This window comes from Silurus aristotelis, assembly GCF_946808225.1.
Source record: "Silurus aristotelis genome assembly, chromosome: 20".
NCBI lineage: Eukaryota > Metazoa > Chordata > Actinopteri > Siluriformes > Siluridae > Silurus > Silurus aristotelis.
The window spans coordinates 2,116,814-2,133,692 of NC_139593.1; the positions used below are offsets into that span (position 1 = coordinate 2,116,814).

At 39.0% G+C, this 16,879-nt stretch overlaps 1 long non-coding RNA gene across 1 annotated transcript; it reads right to left on the bottom strand.

The window, feature by feature from the left end:
• Window positions 1-13,782: 13,782 nt before the first annotated feature.
• LOC310715932 lies at window positions 13,783-14,078 on the bottom strand. Its single transcript, XR_014530450.1, has 2 exons — window positions 13,959-14,078; window positions 13,783-13,871 (listed from the first exon to the last, which is right to left on the bottom strand). It is a non-coding gene; the product is annotated as an uncharacterized lncRNA (long non-coding RNA).
• Window positions 14,079-16,879: the final 2,801 nt, after the last annotated feature.

A 16,879-nucleotide genomic window follows, 5' to 3' on the forward strand; every position in this document is an offset into this window, starting at 1 on the left:
CCACACTGGTGACATTACATAAATAATCCTCCAGGCTGGAAAAGCCCATCATATGGAGATAGGGAGAAAGAAAATGGTCTACTGAGGGAACTGAACCAAGTCGAGCTTGGGCATGCTGATCACACCACTCCCAGAATCATGTACCCATAATACCAGCAAAGTAATTTGTCCTTTTACAGTTCAACAAAAAGCTCCTACACTTAAATCGATTTTAGCTATTGTGCTTTTTGCGCGATGGCTTTTTTAGCCATTTAAAAGTCAATTCTCCAATCTCTAACTCAACATGTACCTCAGTCATTCATACACATACTGTTAATAAACAGTTATGAGATATTCAAACACTAAAATTAGAATTGCTAGATGAACAATTGGCAACCTTGGTTTTAATTTAAAAGACGTTAACATTATGAATATTCCATATGAATATAGGGCATGTGTGGAAAGTCACATGCTTCTGGGCCATGGTTATTTATAAACATGGCCACAGAAGACACCCGACACTCTGCTAAAACAAAGAAATGAAAGTTGTAAGTGAACTGCAAGTCAGATTGTATTATATACAGTGAGGAAAATAAGTATTTGAACACACTGCTATTTTGCAATTTCTCCCACTTAGAAATCATGGAGGGGTCTGAAATTGTCATCGTAGGTGCATGTCCACTGTGAGAGACAATCTAAAAAAAAAAATCCAGAAATCACAATGTATGATTTTTTAACTATTTATTTGTATGATGCAGCTGCAAATAAGTATTTAAACACCTGAGAAAGTCAATGTTAATATTTGGTACAGGAGCCTTTGTTTGCATTTACAGAGGTCAAACATTTCCTGTAGTTTTTCACCAGGTTTGCACACACTGCAGGAGGGATTTTGGCCCACTCCTCCACACAGATCTTCTCTAGATCATTCAGGTTTCTGGCCTGTTGCTGAGAAACACGGAGTTTGAGCTCCCTCCAAAGATTCTCTATTGGGTTTAGGTCTGGAGACTGGCTAGGCCACGCCAGAACCTTGATATGCTTCTTACAGAGCCACTCCTTGGTTATCCTGGCTGTGTGCTTCGGGTCATCGTCATGATGGAAGACCCAGCCTCGACCCATCTTCAATGCTCTAACTGAGGGAAGGAGGTTGTTCCCCAAAATCTCGCAATACATGGCCCCGGTCATCCTCTCCTTAATACAGTGCAGTCGCCCTGTCCCATGTGCAGAAAAACACCCCCAAAGCATGATGCTACCACCACCATGCTTCACAGTAGGAATGGTGTTCTTGGGATGGTACTCATCATTCTTCTTCCTCCAAACACGTTTAGTGGAATTATGACCCAAAAGTTTTATTTTGGTCTCATCTGACCACATGACTTTCTCCCATGACTCCTCTGGATCATTCAAATGATCATTGGCAAACTTAAGACGTGCCTGGACATGTGCTGGTTTAAGCAGGGGAACCTTCCGTGCCATGCATGATTTCAAACTATGACGTCTTAGTGTATTACCAGTAACCTTGATAACGTCCCAGTTCTTTTCAGGTCATTGACCAGCTCCTCCCGTGTAGTTCTGGGCTGATTTCTCACCTTCCTTAGGATCATTAAGACCCCACGAGGTGAGATCTTGCATGGAGCCCCAGTCCGAGGGAGATTGACAGTCATGTTTAGCTTCTTGCATTTTCTAATTATTGCTCCAACAGTGGACCTTTTTTCACCAAGCTGCTTGGCAATTTCCCCGTAGCCTTTTCCAGCCTTGTGGAGGTGTACAATTTTGTCTCTAGTGTCTTTGGACAGCTCTTTGGTCTTGGCCATGTTAGTAGTTGGATTCTTACTGATTGTATGGGGTGGACAGGTGTCTTTATGCAGCTAACGACCTTAAACAAGTGCATCTAATTTAGGATAATAAATGTAGTGGAGGTGGACATTTTAAAGGCAGACTAACAGGTCTTTGAGGGTCAGAATTCTAGCTGATAGACAGGTGTTCAAATACTTATTTGCAGCTGTATCATACAAATAAATAGTTTAAAAATCATATATTGTGATTTCTGGATTTTTTTTTTTAGATTATGTCTCTCACAGTGGACATGCACCTACGATGACAATTTCAGACCCCTCCATGATTTCTAAGTGGGAGAACTTGCAAAATAGCAGGGTGTTCATGTATATACACTGGAGATGTTGTAAAGATTCAATATTTTTGAAATCACAGATTTGGAATGTCCAACTTGTCTTGCTATGGCTGATAGGGTCATCCCTTTGGCCTTCATCTGGACAACCTGCTGCCAGAGGCTTTCAGTCACTTTAGAAAAGCCCACCATCTTGCAGAGTCAGTGAAACTGGAAGTTAGGCGGCCAGTTAAATAAGGGTTGACAGATAATCAAGGAAATTAGCACCAGGTGCCAGATTAACACCAATAACTGGGAGATATCTGAAAGTGTTTTCTTTAATTTTGATCAGTGTGTTTTCTGCAAAATAATGTATTTTTTTTAAAATGCCTTAGTTATTTTGTGGAAAAGGTGGTCTGGTAGTATGGTATAGACAAGACAAAAACTCCTTGAACTGTTGAGCAGTGAAGATGACATTATTTGAGAATTGTTCAATTGTTTATATATTGTTCTCTAATTTTGATCTCCAGTGTATATATACAGTGACTTGCGAAAGTATTCGGCCCCCTTGAACTTTGCGACCTTTTGCCACATTTCAGGCTTCAAACATAAAGATATAAAACTGTAATTTTTTGTGAAGAATCAACAACAAGTGGGACACAATCATGAAGTCTTCAGAGGGCCTTGGCAGATGAATAGTTGTTCCGACTTTCTCCACGGTCTTGTCCAGTGGACATAGCAGTCCAGTGCTCGGAATGCCTGGAGTTTAACAGGTTCGTGGGACGACCGAGGGCAACTTGGGGATGTAACCTGCTCTAGGGTGCGGGGAAAGAAATAGCCATGCCTGGAGTAAACTCCAGAAAGGAAGGGGCCACAGAGAGGGCAAGAGAAGGAGCCAGAGCTGCAACCACACATTTTTTTAAGGTGCGGGGTGACCAGGCAAGGCCAAACGGAAGAACCCGATATTGGAAAGCTTTGACTCCATGACCAGAGCCTGCTCGGTTCCCAACAGATTGGGTCAGACCCGTTAAAACATGGCGGACGAGACCCGAACTAGATTGTATAAAGCCTCTCTCAACAGTGTGCAGGACCCATCAAGACACATCTGGCAGAGATTTCCAGGCTGCCAGGTGGATTTTTATTAAGGTTATCAGTCTGACTATCGTGAGAAGAGGTCGGCCAACCCCAAAGTTAGCTAGCTTGTTTAAGCCCAGGAAAGGGTTATTTTGCCACTTACAGACCGGTGCATACGAGCGGTACCACTGGATTACAGCCTCTGAGGAGCGGTGCACATTATGAGTCTGAATCTCTGGTGAATATGAAGTATTATATTTACATTTGTATGTTTTTGTCATGTTATTAGACAAATATTGATTCTGAACTCCTTCAGATGATGTAGGTGCACAGTTGTGGTTATAGTGCAGAGGTTTGGAGTCTTAACTGCGTTTCTTGCTTTAGTAAAAAGCAAGTATTGTCTCTCTGTAATGCCACGTGTTGTTATATTGCGTTTTTTGCATAGTATTGATTGTTTCTATAATTATGACATGATAGTAGTGGTATTAAGAGGTGGATCAAGTCAGGTAAGTCCCCACTGAAGACCCAGGTACCAAATGCACAGCCTGCCACTGACTCTAAAGCATGACAACTGATTTTTGTGAACTCTCTTCATACACCGAGTTCTTTGCAAAGCTGAGTATTACACTATATTAATGCTGATTAATGGTTACATGTATTAAGATTGGATTCAAACTAATAAAAGCAATGTTATCTGAAGGATATTGCTAAATGATATTATACATTACTAGATCCTACTACTAATAGCTGAAGCTGACCTAAGCTAAATTACATTGGTGAACTTTATGCACCCTATTATGCAAGAGGAGTCAAAACGTCATGCGGTCTCTCTGTTTTCTCTGCATAGCCAAGGTGTTTAACCACATAGACTTCAGATGTGTATCAATATCTTTGTCTGTCATTTACTGACATTTTCTAATGTGTTCCATACATGACTTCTGACTGAATTTTGCACAGTGCATGGTGCACCTGCACATGCCTCTTCTCTGGATGATTTTTTTGCACACTGTGCACAATGCACCTGCACTCACCAATAAACCGACCTTACTATTACTACTAAATCTTTTTTTACTGTTATTGCTGTTATTATTTATATAAAATATATTATTATATTTATATTTATTATCATTATATTATAAACCAAACCAGCTAAATTTGTCAACAGTAACAATAAACATTATAAATAGATTCTTAATGTGCCTACTTAACCTTCATGTCCGATAGCCATACAGAGAGTGTGAGAACTTTATATTATCAGTTGGACTTGAGCCTCTGTCTATACCAAGCCTTGTTATTGTGTTCACACTTTTGATCTTCATCTGTGTTGTGTCAGAGGTGGGTTCAAGAATTAGCTTTAAATCATAATGCTTGTCATCTGTGTTTTATTACAGTCACCTTACATAAGTTTGTCTCTTTGTGCTTTGAGGAATGGCCATAACCCTCGACAGAGTGTGTGGCTAAGCTGGCTGATTATACAGTGCATACACTCACACCCACCCACCCACACACACAAATAGTGTGAACTTGAATTTGAGAGAGTTGAAGCCACTCAGAGTTCAGGGTGGGCTTGTTTATCAGTTTTAAAGTGAATCCTCCATGGTCTTACTCAAAAAGTACCTCAGTCCTCCATACAGATAATGTTGATAAATAAATATGATCTATGCAAAGATTACAGCATTATTTTAAAGAAGTCAACATGCCATAAATTCACATTAGGTTAATTAACACCCCATCAAAACATACTGATGTGGGGCATGTGTGGAAAGTCACATGCTTCTGGGCCATGGCTATTTTTAAACATGGTCACAGCAGACACTCGTACTCTGCAAAGACAAAGAAATGAAGGTTTAATGTTGCAAAAATGTAGTTTTACTGCATGTCAGATTCACACTGAAGAATATTTCTGATTTTGAAAATACGATTCTGTGCAAGCATTAACAAAAAATAACGTTATAAAGAAATACTTCAATAATAAATCAAATGTTTGTCAAATGCACACCATCCACTCTAGTCAGATTCTAATGCTTAGAAGCCCATTATAGGAGATTTAGGATGTGTATAGTGGTGAATATAGGAGGTTTAATTGCTCTGCAGTGATGTAACCCAATGCACATCAATGTATATGAGAGACCATCGTCCTTCCTGTTACTGGTCTGTACATAAGCAATTTTAATATGTACCACCACTACAATAGGAGGAACGCCTACTAGTTCCTGCTACATCAACCTTCAGAAGTGATTGATTACTTGCTGCTTAATATTTCACATTTCTTACAATTTCTTGTTTTTCTTTGTCTAAACTGAGTTGTTTATGACAAATTGTCTAATTCAACAGAATTAGCAAATAAATTGTGTTTGGATATTGTACATAGGTAAGAAGGTACTGTAAGAAAATATTTAATATATTTGAATTATTGAATACACCCAAAACTCGATCCACATTTTCCTAAATAAGTAGAGTTGCAGGGTAGTTTTTTAAATATTAAACTTTGGTGTTTTTATATTTTAAAATCTCTTAATAATCAACCCTCAGTAGAGGTCTGGATATGTTTTAAAGTAAAAAACAAAATCCAGAATTTAATCTGAACTGACCTTGACCTGACTAATACAGAATTCTTTTTTTGAAGAAAACTGTAGATCCAAACTCAAAACTAAATTTCTCACAATTTTATTTTTTTTTTTACTTTACTTGGGTAGAACACAGAAAGGACAAATAACTCCAGATACTGTCCAGAAAAGTCCGTAATTCTACATAATGGCAAACAGGGCAGTATGGAGCAGGCAAAAACAAGGAGCAGACTGGATGAAGAGTGGACCAAAATCACACCAGAGCAGAGTGAGAGACTAGTGCTGTCCTGGGGCTGCAGATGGGCTGAAGGCATTCAGAGCAGAGGCCTGTACACTTCTTACTAATTGCTGACTGTTGTAACCTTCAGAAAATGTTGTTGTTGTAATCTTTTTCCATGCTACAGTCATTGTTGTTCTCTAATTTTTGATTAGTGTGTTTTCTGCAAAATAAAGTTTTTTTTTTAAATGCCTTAGTTATTTTGTGGAAAAGGTGTTCTGGTAGCATGTTATAGACACGACAAAAACTCCTTCAACTGTTAAACAGTGAAAATAACATTATTTCAGAATTGTACAATTGGTTATAAATTGTTCTCTAATTTTGATCTCAGTATAAATATCATATTTATATACCACTTAATGTAAAATTCATTGAGTAGCACTGAGCCAGAGCAATTTCAAATCTCCATGTCACAGCAGTCATTGTGGTCTACATGCTTGAATGCTATGGACTAGAACAGTCTCCAACTATTGATTGAGAACAGATCAAAGACCCAAATAACCCTAGCAAGAAAGCGGCTAAGCTAGCTGATCATACAGTGCATACACTCACACCCATACACACACATACACAGACACCCTCACACCCAAACACACCCAGTGTGAACTTGAATTCGACTGAGTGGAAACATCAAGTTCAGGGTTGTTTATTCATTTAAAAGTGAATCCTCCACTTTCTCACTCAAAAAGTACCTCAGTCCTTCACACATTTAATGTTAATAAATAGTTATGGTCTATGCAAGGGCTAAAATTTTAATTGCTTAAGATAAACAATTAGCAAGTTTGGTTTAAAGAAGTCAACTTTCCCTACATTCACATTGGGTTACTCAACACCCTTCACCCCCTCAATATATATTGATGTAGGGCATGTGTAGGAAGTCACATGCTTCTGGCCATGGCTATTTATAAACATGGCCACAGCAGACACCCAACACTGCAAAGAGAATAAAATAAAGGTTTTAATTTGCAAAAATGAACTGCATGTCAGATTCACACTGAATATTTCAGATTTTGAAAAAAGGTTTCCATGCAGGCATTAACAAATAATAACTTCTAAATTCTAAGGTGTTCATGCATCAATTAGAGCATTATGCTGCTTCTTCATCCTATAGTCCATCCTGGTGCCATTTTGTACACAGAAGTGTTATGTGCCACACAGGAACAAACAATTCTTGCTTCTCTTATTGCTCTTTGTCTCCCTTTCTTCAGGGCTTTCCTCATCTGCATGTGCAGGATCCAGTCATTGGTGCAGTAGGGGGATTTGCCGCACCACTCATGGAGGTGGGGGTGGAAAGTTCATGCTGTGATTAAAAACCCCTTTCTCTTACACCAGGAAGCTATAAAAGCACATGTAGTAAAGCGACACTGTCTTCTGTCTGTTACTAAAGCGCTCTATGTGTGTGTTTGTCCCCTTACAGGTTGGTAATGTCGGGAAATAAAAAGAAAAATGAATAATCAAGCGATCGTTCCGACTGTGCACATAAACAGCCCGTGAGTCGCTTGCTTGGGAATGGAGCACGTTAGGTCGGTTTCCGAGAAAACCAGTTGCGCACATTCTGTGCATATTGCCTAACCTTTGGTCAGGGTCTTCCTTTCTTTCCGGACCTGTAAACCTCGGCTAAGCCGTATTTAGCCTGCCTTGTCAGTTTCAATCCTTGTTGTACTTCAATGCAGTTGGACTGAAAGAGTGTGGCTGGCTGGCTATCTCTTCCCTGGTGTCACATCGTCCCTTTAAGACCCCGGCACTGCCCATCAAGCCCCCTTCGTAACATGGCTGTGCTGTTGGGTAAGGCTTACGCCTCAGCAGGTCAAGCTGCTGCATGCCTGCACACCATGGCGGTGTTAAAGCCAGCTGATGGCTGGGCAGACCATGGTTTGTGGACCTGGTAGCCCTTCTCGAACAGCCTCTCTGGGAGATACCTCTCAGACAGGGGTGCAAATGTTTACGCACACCCAGAGTTGTAGAGCCTCTGGCTGTGGCCCCTGAGGGTCGTATGCCGCTAGATAGCACCTGTTCATTGTATGGTTCGAACAGCACCGATTGGATTCAGTTAACTGCCTGGTTGGTTTAGTGCTGGAATTCCTTCAAGATCAGTTTGCCAAAGGGTTGGCTCTGTCCACCCTTAAAGTCTACGAGTCTGCCATTTCGGTGTATTATGCCCCCTTGGCAGGGCAATCACTTGGCAGAGACCCGCTGGTGACACGTTTTCTCCGCTAGAATGACGCAGCATCTCGTTCCCTCAGAAAAACCAGGGTTACATACGTAACCTGAATATGTTCTTGCTTATGTCCTTTTTCTTCCAGCAAACATAACAAAAACACCAGATGTTAATCCCTAAACCCTACACTTAACGTACATTATTTATACCCAATCATCTCACTGACCTATTGTCAATTAATTTAATTAGTTTCAAAATGTTTCTCTAACTGTTTAATTGTATTAACACTTTTCTATGTTCTGTTGTAAATAAAATATGGGTCTGAAATTTGCTAATCATTGCATTCTGTTTATTTATTTATTTATTTACTTTTTTTGAAATGTGGTTATATTTCTGATTTTTGAGCAGCTAAATTATGGCTGATGTGTAGTAGGGATGGTGTGACAAATAAAAGAAAGAAAGAGTCCACAATTTTAGATATTTATTTATTTATTGCTCTATTAAGAATTTAGGAAAGAAAAAAAAAATTAAGAAAAAAAATATATACACTCACTGGCCACTTTATTAGGTACACCTTACTAGTACCAGGTTGGACCCCCTTTTGCCTTCAGAACTGCCTTAATCCTTCGTGGCATAGATTCAACAAGGTACTGGAAACATTCCTCAGAGATTTTGGTCCATATTAACATGACGGCATCAAGCAGTTGCTGCAGATTTGACGGCTACACATTTGTCGGCTGCAAATCTCCCGTTCCACCACATCCCAAAGGTGCCCTATTGGATTGAGATCTGGTGACTGTTAAGGCCATTTGAGTACAGTGAACTCATTGTCATGTTCAAGAAACCAGTCTGAGATGATTTGCGGTTTATGACATGGCGTGTTATCCTGCTGGAAGTAGTCATCAGAAGATGGGTACACAGTGGTCATAAAGGGATGGACATGGTCAGCAACAATACTCATGTAGGCTGTGGCGTTGACACAATGCTCAATTGGTACTAATGGGCCCAAAGTGTGCCAAGAAAATATCCCCCACTCCATTACACCACCACCACCAGCCTGAACCTTGTTTTGGTGAGCCTGTGCGAATTGTAGCCTCAGTTTCCTGTTCTTAGCTGTCAGGAGTGGCACCCGGTGTGGTCTTCTGCTGCTGTAGCCCATCCGCCTCAAGGTTTGACGTGTTCAGAGATGCTCTTCTGCATACCTCGGTTGTAACGAGGGGTTATTTGAGTTACTGTTGCCTTTCTATTAGCTCAAACCAGTCTGGCCATTCTCCTCTGACCTCTGGCATCAACAAGGCATTTGCGCCCACAGAACTGCCACTCACTGGATATTTTATCTTCTTCCTAGAGATGGTTGTGCGTGAAAATCCCAGTAGATCAGCAGTTTCTGAAATACCCAGACCAGCCCGTCTGCCACCAACAACCATGCCATGTTCAAAGTCACTTAAATCACCTTTCTTCCCCATTCTGATGCTCGGTTTGAACTGCAGCAGATCGTCTTGACCATGTCTACATGCCTAAATGCATTGAGTTGCTGCCATGTGATTGGCTGATTAGAAATTTGTGTTAATGAGCAGTTGGACAGGTGTACCTAAAAAGGTGGCCGGTGAGTGTATATATATATATATATACACACACACAATTAAATGACCCAATTTAAATACACACTGCAAATTAACACTCCAGAGTACACATGATAAACACTACAAACAAAAATAAGAAAAAAAGAAGCACATGTAATATTGAAATGTAAATATATTTAGGCTTGTGATTAAATATTATATATATATTGTGTCATACAAATGAGCAAAAGCAATTATCCGAGAGAATATTTCAGGTAACTGATGCTATTCCGGACTGTTGGCTGATTTTTGACTCCTTTGTGAAGAAGGAATTTTAGGAAACAAGTTTGTTTTATTTTGAAGGAAGCTAATTGGTTTAAAAATCCTATCTTAAATTTGACTGGTCTTTCAACTGGGTTCTGAGTTAGTGGGTGGAGATTGTTATCTCTATCTAAATATCTGTGACTGACAGCTTACAGCTGAATCCTGGTAATATTTACACTTATACAATATCCTCTCATTCACTTTTTTACATTACATTACTTGAGATCTGTTGGTTTTTATACAGCGAGGGTCCAGAAGACATCAGAAGATCTAAAGCTGGATTTATACTGTAATAGTTTTCAGGCTGATTTTGTGACACACAAACTTTACACATCAGAAACAAACTGATTGTTTGCTGAGGTGAAATCTGAAGTCCTACAGCCCATAATGCAACACGCTGACCAGCAGATAATGAAGTGCCACTGTTCTGTTATGAGCTGTGCAGCGACTGGGGGATAAGAGGGACAAACTTATAATACAGATAAATTGAGTATATAGTTGGAAGCACAGTCTGCCCGCATTCTCCAGCATTATATGTAGCGAATTTAGCTCGCAAAGAAAAGGGAATATTTATAAGTAATTATAACGGGTTAGTTACTCCTAAATATTTAAATTAAGTTGAATTGACGGTAATGGAATTAACATTACACTTATTTGTCTGTTTGTCCGGCAAACAGACAGTATAATTTTATATTAATTCTATAAAAGAGGTATCTCCCTGGCCAAGAAAGACGTAACCCTCTTTTACTTTATACCGTAAATTAAATTAAATGAAATAGAGCATGTAGTTCAGCCCTGATGTTGCAGGAACTTCATTTATGGAACGTACTCAGAGATCATCACTTATGAAAAATACGGCGTTTAATGAATGAGACAAAAACAACATAAAACTAACTACACAAACAAACAAACAAAAGAAATAAAGAAAATTAAAATTAAAATAAAATAAAAAGAAAGTTGAAATTAGGAAAGGAGGAAGAGAAAGGAAAGGAAGAAGGAGATAGAGAAAGGAAAGGAAGAAGGAGATAAAGAAAGGAAAGGCCGCTTACTTCAAATGAATCACATCCTAACTGAGAAACGTCACGGAAATTTAAATTTGCCTTAATATTAAGGGGTTCAAACTTAACACGCATCTAAATGAGTTGGTAAACCGGTTACTTGCATTGACTTGTTGCACAAGAGTCCGGATGCGGTAGACAAAAGAATCTTGGACTAGTCAGTTAGGATGGAGTCAGATGTTCTCCCAGCTTCTCCTGAAGATCAGAGCAGATGGTGTTTTGAAGATAAAGCTTGCTGGAAGATCTCAAAGAGATTTGAGATCTAGTTCCGAAGAGTCGCTGCTGAGCTGTTCGAAGCGTCCGTTGGGTTCAAAGTGTTTTAAAGGTCCTGAACCCCACCCATCCTTGGGGGAATGGCCAATGCTATGGCCTGAAATTTTTGGAGGGAAAAACTTCCTTTGTTCATGCATCTGTGGGCATGGTTTCCGGGCTATACTTGCTTTTGGAGGACTTTAAAGTTTTATTCAAAGTGAATTAAGACGGTATGGTACATTTCATGATCAAATAAAATGCACCATTGTTTGAAAAATAAGGAAACAGATAATGTTGCGGTCATTTGGATACTAAACATGAAAAGGAATGACAGTATAAGGAAGTAAACTTACAGAGATCAGTAATTACTTGATGTTAATACAATGTTGTATTCTGATAAATAAAATGCACCCTTGTCAGGAAAGTAAAGAACAGATACTTCTAAGTCAATCAAGCCTTAAGAAGAGAAGAGACAACATTTAACACAGAGTTATATTGCTAAACATTTAGTAAACATAAATCTAAACATAGTAGAAGATACAAACAAGATGTATGTTTGTATCATGTGAAGTGGGACATTCTATTTATTATTTAATTAATAAAAGAATGCTCCCTTTTGGTGTGTGTGTGTGTGTGTCTGCATATGTGTGTGTGTCACAAACAGACGTACTGGGGCCGAGTTCCGAGAGTGAATTGTTTTATGGTCTGAGGGTCGCTGTGAATTCAACCAGAGAGACCAGGGGGGTTATCTGGCTTTCGGGGTGGTGTGTGTGTGTGTGTGAGTGTGTGTGTGTGTGTGTGTGTGTGTGTGTGTGTGTGTGTGTGTGTGTGTGTGTGTGTGTGTGTGTGTGTGTGTGTGAGGGTCAAACAGAATATCTGCAAAGGGGGTTATCTGTCTTGTGGTAAAATCCAAACGTTCTGGAGCCGGTTGTGTGTGTTTGTCACAAGCAGCCATGCTGGATTAAGTTTCGAGTTTGGATTGTTTCATGAGTTTTATGACTTTATTGTTTAATGGGTCCCGGTAAACTAAACAAGAGTTTAGGATTTGGTTCTGTTTAGTGTCTTTTCGGAGGGGGAGTGTGACACTTTACGGATATACCACCCCCTATGAATGTTTCACCTTTTGATTGAGATGTAGATGTCATAGGTTAAAAGGAATGCCTGGGACATGAAGTCTAAATGACCTGTGCCAGACGCTACGGCTGCATTTATAAATGAGTCACTGAAGTTTCTAGAAGCTTTAAACTAAAACCAGGTGGAAGTTGGTGATGCTGATGTTGGATAAACAGATACATTCTGTTCATTTCATGCTGCTGTAGATCACACTGAGATCCTCAGCATTGGAAGACCTACAGAAGGAGAGTAAATGATCAATAAATGATTATCCAGCAGAAGATCTTTTCCAGATCTGTTAGATTGAAGGAAACAGACCAGCTCTTCTCACCTGTCGTCAGCACCGGTGCATGTAAATTTAACACTAGCGTACTGAACCTCGTCCTCCCCAGAGGCAGAAGTGATTGCAGCAGAACTTCCAGCATCCCCGAGATCAACAGCACGCTGGCGTACAACTTTAGCATACAGGTCTTCATCCTGATTGGCCGAGGCTGAATCAGATGCAGCGTTGACTCTATTCACCGCTACATTTTCATAAAAATCCTGAGGTGGAGAGCATGAGATCACAGATCAGAATCAGAATCAGGTTTATTGGATAAGTGTGTTGACACACACACACACACACACACACACGAGGAATTTGGTTCCAGCTGTTAGTGACTCACAAATTACAGACATAAATAACACTATACATTCAGCTTGGACTTTACAAGACAAAACAGACGATGTGAGACAATATAGACAGTATGAGTACGAGAGACAGAGAGGTGGCAAACATCTAACTTTATATCACAGCACTGTTAAATTCTGGATTGTGATTGGTCAGAAGGTGTTGATTTATTAATAATAACAGCAGATCTTTTACTTGTTCTAATGTCAAGGCTGAATTTTGTCCTACAAATTTCAAGAGATTTTGAATGACTTTCCACAACATGTATGTAACTGCAAATGGACAAAAATATTCAACATGATGTTTAATAAAAATTATTGGTGAAAGAGAAATAAAACACGTGGGAATGTGCTGTTATTGGAAAAGAATCAACTTCAAGCAGGTAACAGTTCCTCTGCCTTATTACATTATACTGTTGTTTAATATACTGTGAAAGCAGCACATGACATACAAACACAAGTCAACAATTATCTGTACACTTTTTACCTCTTTTACACTTTGGTCAATTATTTTATTTTTCCTGCTGATAAACAAAAACAAAAACAATATTGAACAAAATATCAGCATTGAACAAAATCTGTTCACATTTTTATAACTGCAGTTTTAATCATGTAATAAATGATAAATGATCCTGTATTTTCTCACCTTTTACACAAGATGATGACACCAATAACACAAACACACACAACCCCAACAACCCCAACACCTGCATACACACCTACACTCTGATCTACTGTGTGGAAATATAATGTTATAATGAATCAGTGTTAAATATTATACAGTGTAATTCTGATTTATAGACTTATATCATCTCTCTTACTGGTTATAGTGATGGACACTGCAGCTGATCTCTCAGAGCCGAGTTTATTCTGAACCTCACAGTAGTACAGTCCACTCTGTAGAGCTCTGTAACTCTGTCCTGATCCTACAGGTGATGTTTCATTCTGCTTAAACCAGGTGTAGGTCTCCACAGGTGGGTTACTGTCACTGCTGCAGGTCAGAGTCACTGAACTTCCCTCCACTTTCTCACCAGAGGAACTGATGGACACTGAGATGTTCTTTGGAGGATCTAAAATGGTTTGGTAAATCAGAAGTACATCTATAATAGTTTTATCTTGCATTGGCTGTAAGAAAATCTTCAGCTTTAACTTACACAGAACATTCAGAGTTACACTGGTGGAGTTCTGATGCCCGACTTTATTACTGCACATGCACTTGTACTTTTCACTGTCTTCAGAACTGATTTTAGAGATGGTGAAGGTCTTTCCTTTCCCCACTGATGTTGTTCCATTAAACCAGGTGTAGTTCTCCACAGGTGGGTTTGCATCACTGCTGCAGGTCAGAGTCACTGAACTGCCCTCCACAATCTCACCAGAGGAACTGATAAAGACGTTCTTTGGAGGATCTAAAGAGTTCCATGATAAGAGTGAAGAAAGCAGTTTAGTGTCATAATGAATGGTTTTGTTATCTTTAATCAAGGCATTTAACCATTTTAGCACAAACCACTCATCAACTTCAAAATTATTTTGAGGATCTTTTTTTAATTAGGATAAATAATCCACACCTTCTCTAAAAACTGTTCTACCTTTTCTTTTACTGGTGAAAATGGGATTCAGTCTAAAGTTTTTTATCATATCAATATTTCCGAAATGCGTACAAAAAACTAAACATCCACAACTAACCCAAGTCATAACAAATCACACAGGTGTAAGATTATAATCCCATAATAATCTCATTTACATTTTTTTTAGGCAAAGCGTAACATGTGCTTCCTTCCATATAGGGACATTTCTAAAACACTCAACGTGGCTTAATGCAATAAGACAGCATTTTAAAAGACCAAACTCAGTAAACACATTAATAAAAAAGCAGATTATGTACAGACAAGCACATGAGTCCAGAATACGAATATAATTAAAGAATATAAATATCTACGAAAAAAATTACAGAATATACAGAATATAAATATAATTAGTTTAATTACAAGTTAAGCCTTTTTTCTACTACAGACAATTAAAGAAAAATCTTAACGTGGTTTAATGAAATAAGAGCATTTTTAAAAGACCAAAACTCAACCAAACTGTTTGTACACAATATGATTTATTATTAATGTGTTTACTGAGTTTAGTCTTTTAAAATCTCTGTATTATCACATTAAGCCATGTTAAGCTTTTTCACGTTAGGCGTTTTAGAACGTTCCTTCCATGTGAACTCCTGGACACTTGGTCAGGAATTTGTGTGGCATCTTCAAGTCTACACCATCAAGCAGCACAAAATACATTTACCTTCTCACTGAACTTGTTTTTACAAAATCATTAATCACACACTCAAAGTTACTGTAATTACTAAATGTAAAGTTACATCAAGGGTTCAGGTGAAGATGTTCAGTCTCTCCATAGTGTTTTGTTTAATAGATAAAACTTCAGCTGTGCATCAATATGAATCTGTATGCAGAACACGGTGTGTTTAGGAGGAAAGTACGTGTGGTAACAGAGTGTAAATGGAGGGTGGAGTCAGGAGAAGTGAGTGATGAGGATCCCACACCAGTACGTGTATGTTTTAGTTCATGAAAAGTGAAATGACGAGAATGAACATTAAGATTCCAGTTTGCCTTAAGCTCCGTTTCATTATTTTTATTGTGTATTGTTTTACTTTATTAAATACTGAGTTATAAGTAATAAAAAACTAAATAAAACTCACATCTGACACTGAGGTATTGAGCAGGAGATGGGAGATGTTTAGATCCTCTTACAGCACAGTTATAACTGCCTGCATCCTCACTGCTGACCCTCTGCAGGTGGAGTTTGTTGCTCTTGAAGGTGTTTGTGGTTAAATCATGTGTGTTTTTGTACCAGATGAATGTTGGATCAGTCAGACTGCAGGTGGTTTTACAGGTCAGAATGACTGATTCTCCCTCTGTCACTTCTGCAGGAGCGATCAGCTGAAGATCTTATACAATGAGAGAAACATTAAATCTGCATCAGTGAATTATCACCTGCTCATTTACCTCAATCACCCCACCTGTGTGTGTGTGTGTGTGTGTGTGTGTGTGTGTGTGTGTGTATGTGTGTGTGTGTGTGTGTGTGTGTGTGTGTGTGTGTGTGTGTGTGTGTGTGTGTGTGATGAAAGTAGTGGATCCTCACTGTTCTCGAGCTGGGGGACGTATAAAGGGACCCTGAAAAGACAGTGAGATGGAGAACTTTTGGCCCCAATTACTGCTGGTTCTCTCCCTTACTCTCTCACTCTAAACAAAGACGGCAGCAGCTGAGAGGATTCCTGCCAGACCCTCGCCGAAGGAGACTGTGACAGAGCCGTCTCAGAAATCACGACCAAAAGTACGGAGTCCGACCAGAGAACCTCTCCCCCAAATAAACACACGAGAAAATCCCCGAGTCTGGTGTCTGTGTTCTGCCCGTCGCTTTACTGTTTATTTATTACTTTTATTTATTTGTTTTATTTTAACGTTTGAAATTTTATTTGATGCTAATTAGAACATTGAGCAGACAATCTTCTGTAAATCACCTGAACTACAAGCAGAACATTTATCAGATCCACAAGTAAATTTGTGTCTGTGTTTGTAATTTGAGTGAATCAGAGTTTTGTGGTGTTTCATGAAAACAGTAATTCAGTAAAAACATGTTTGAGTTTTAATTCATCTGTTACAAAACTCCTGTAGCTAAAAGGAGATTATGGTCTGAGTGACACATGTAGAGAATAAGATGATTTTATTTACCTGTAACT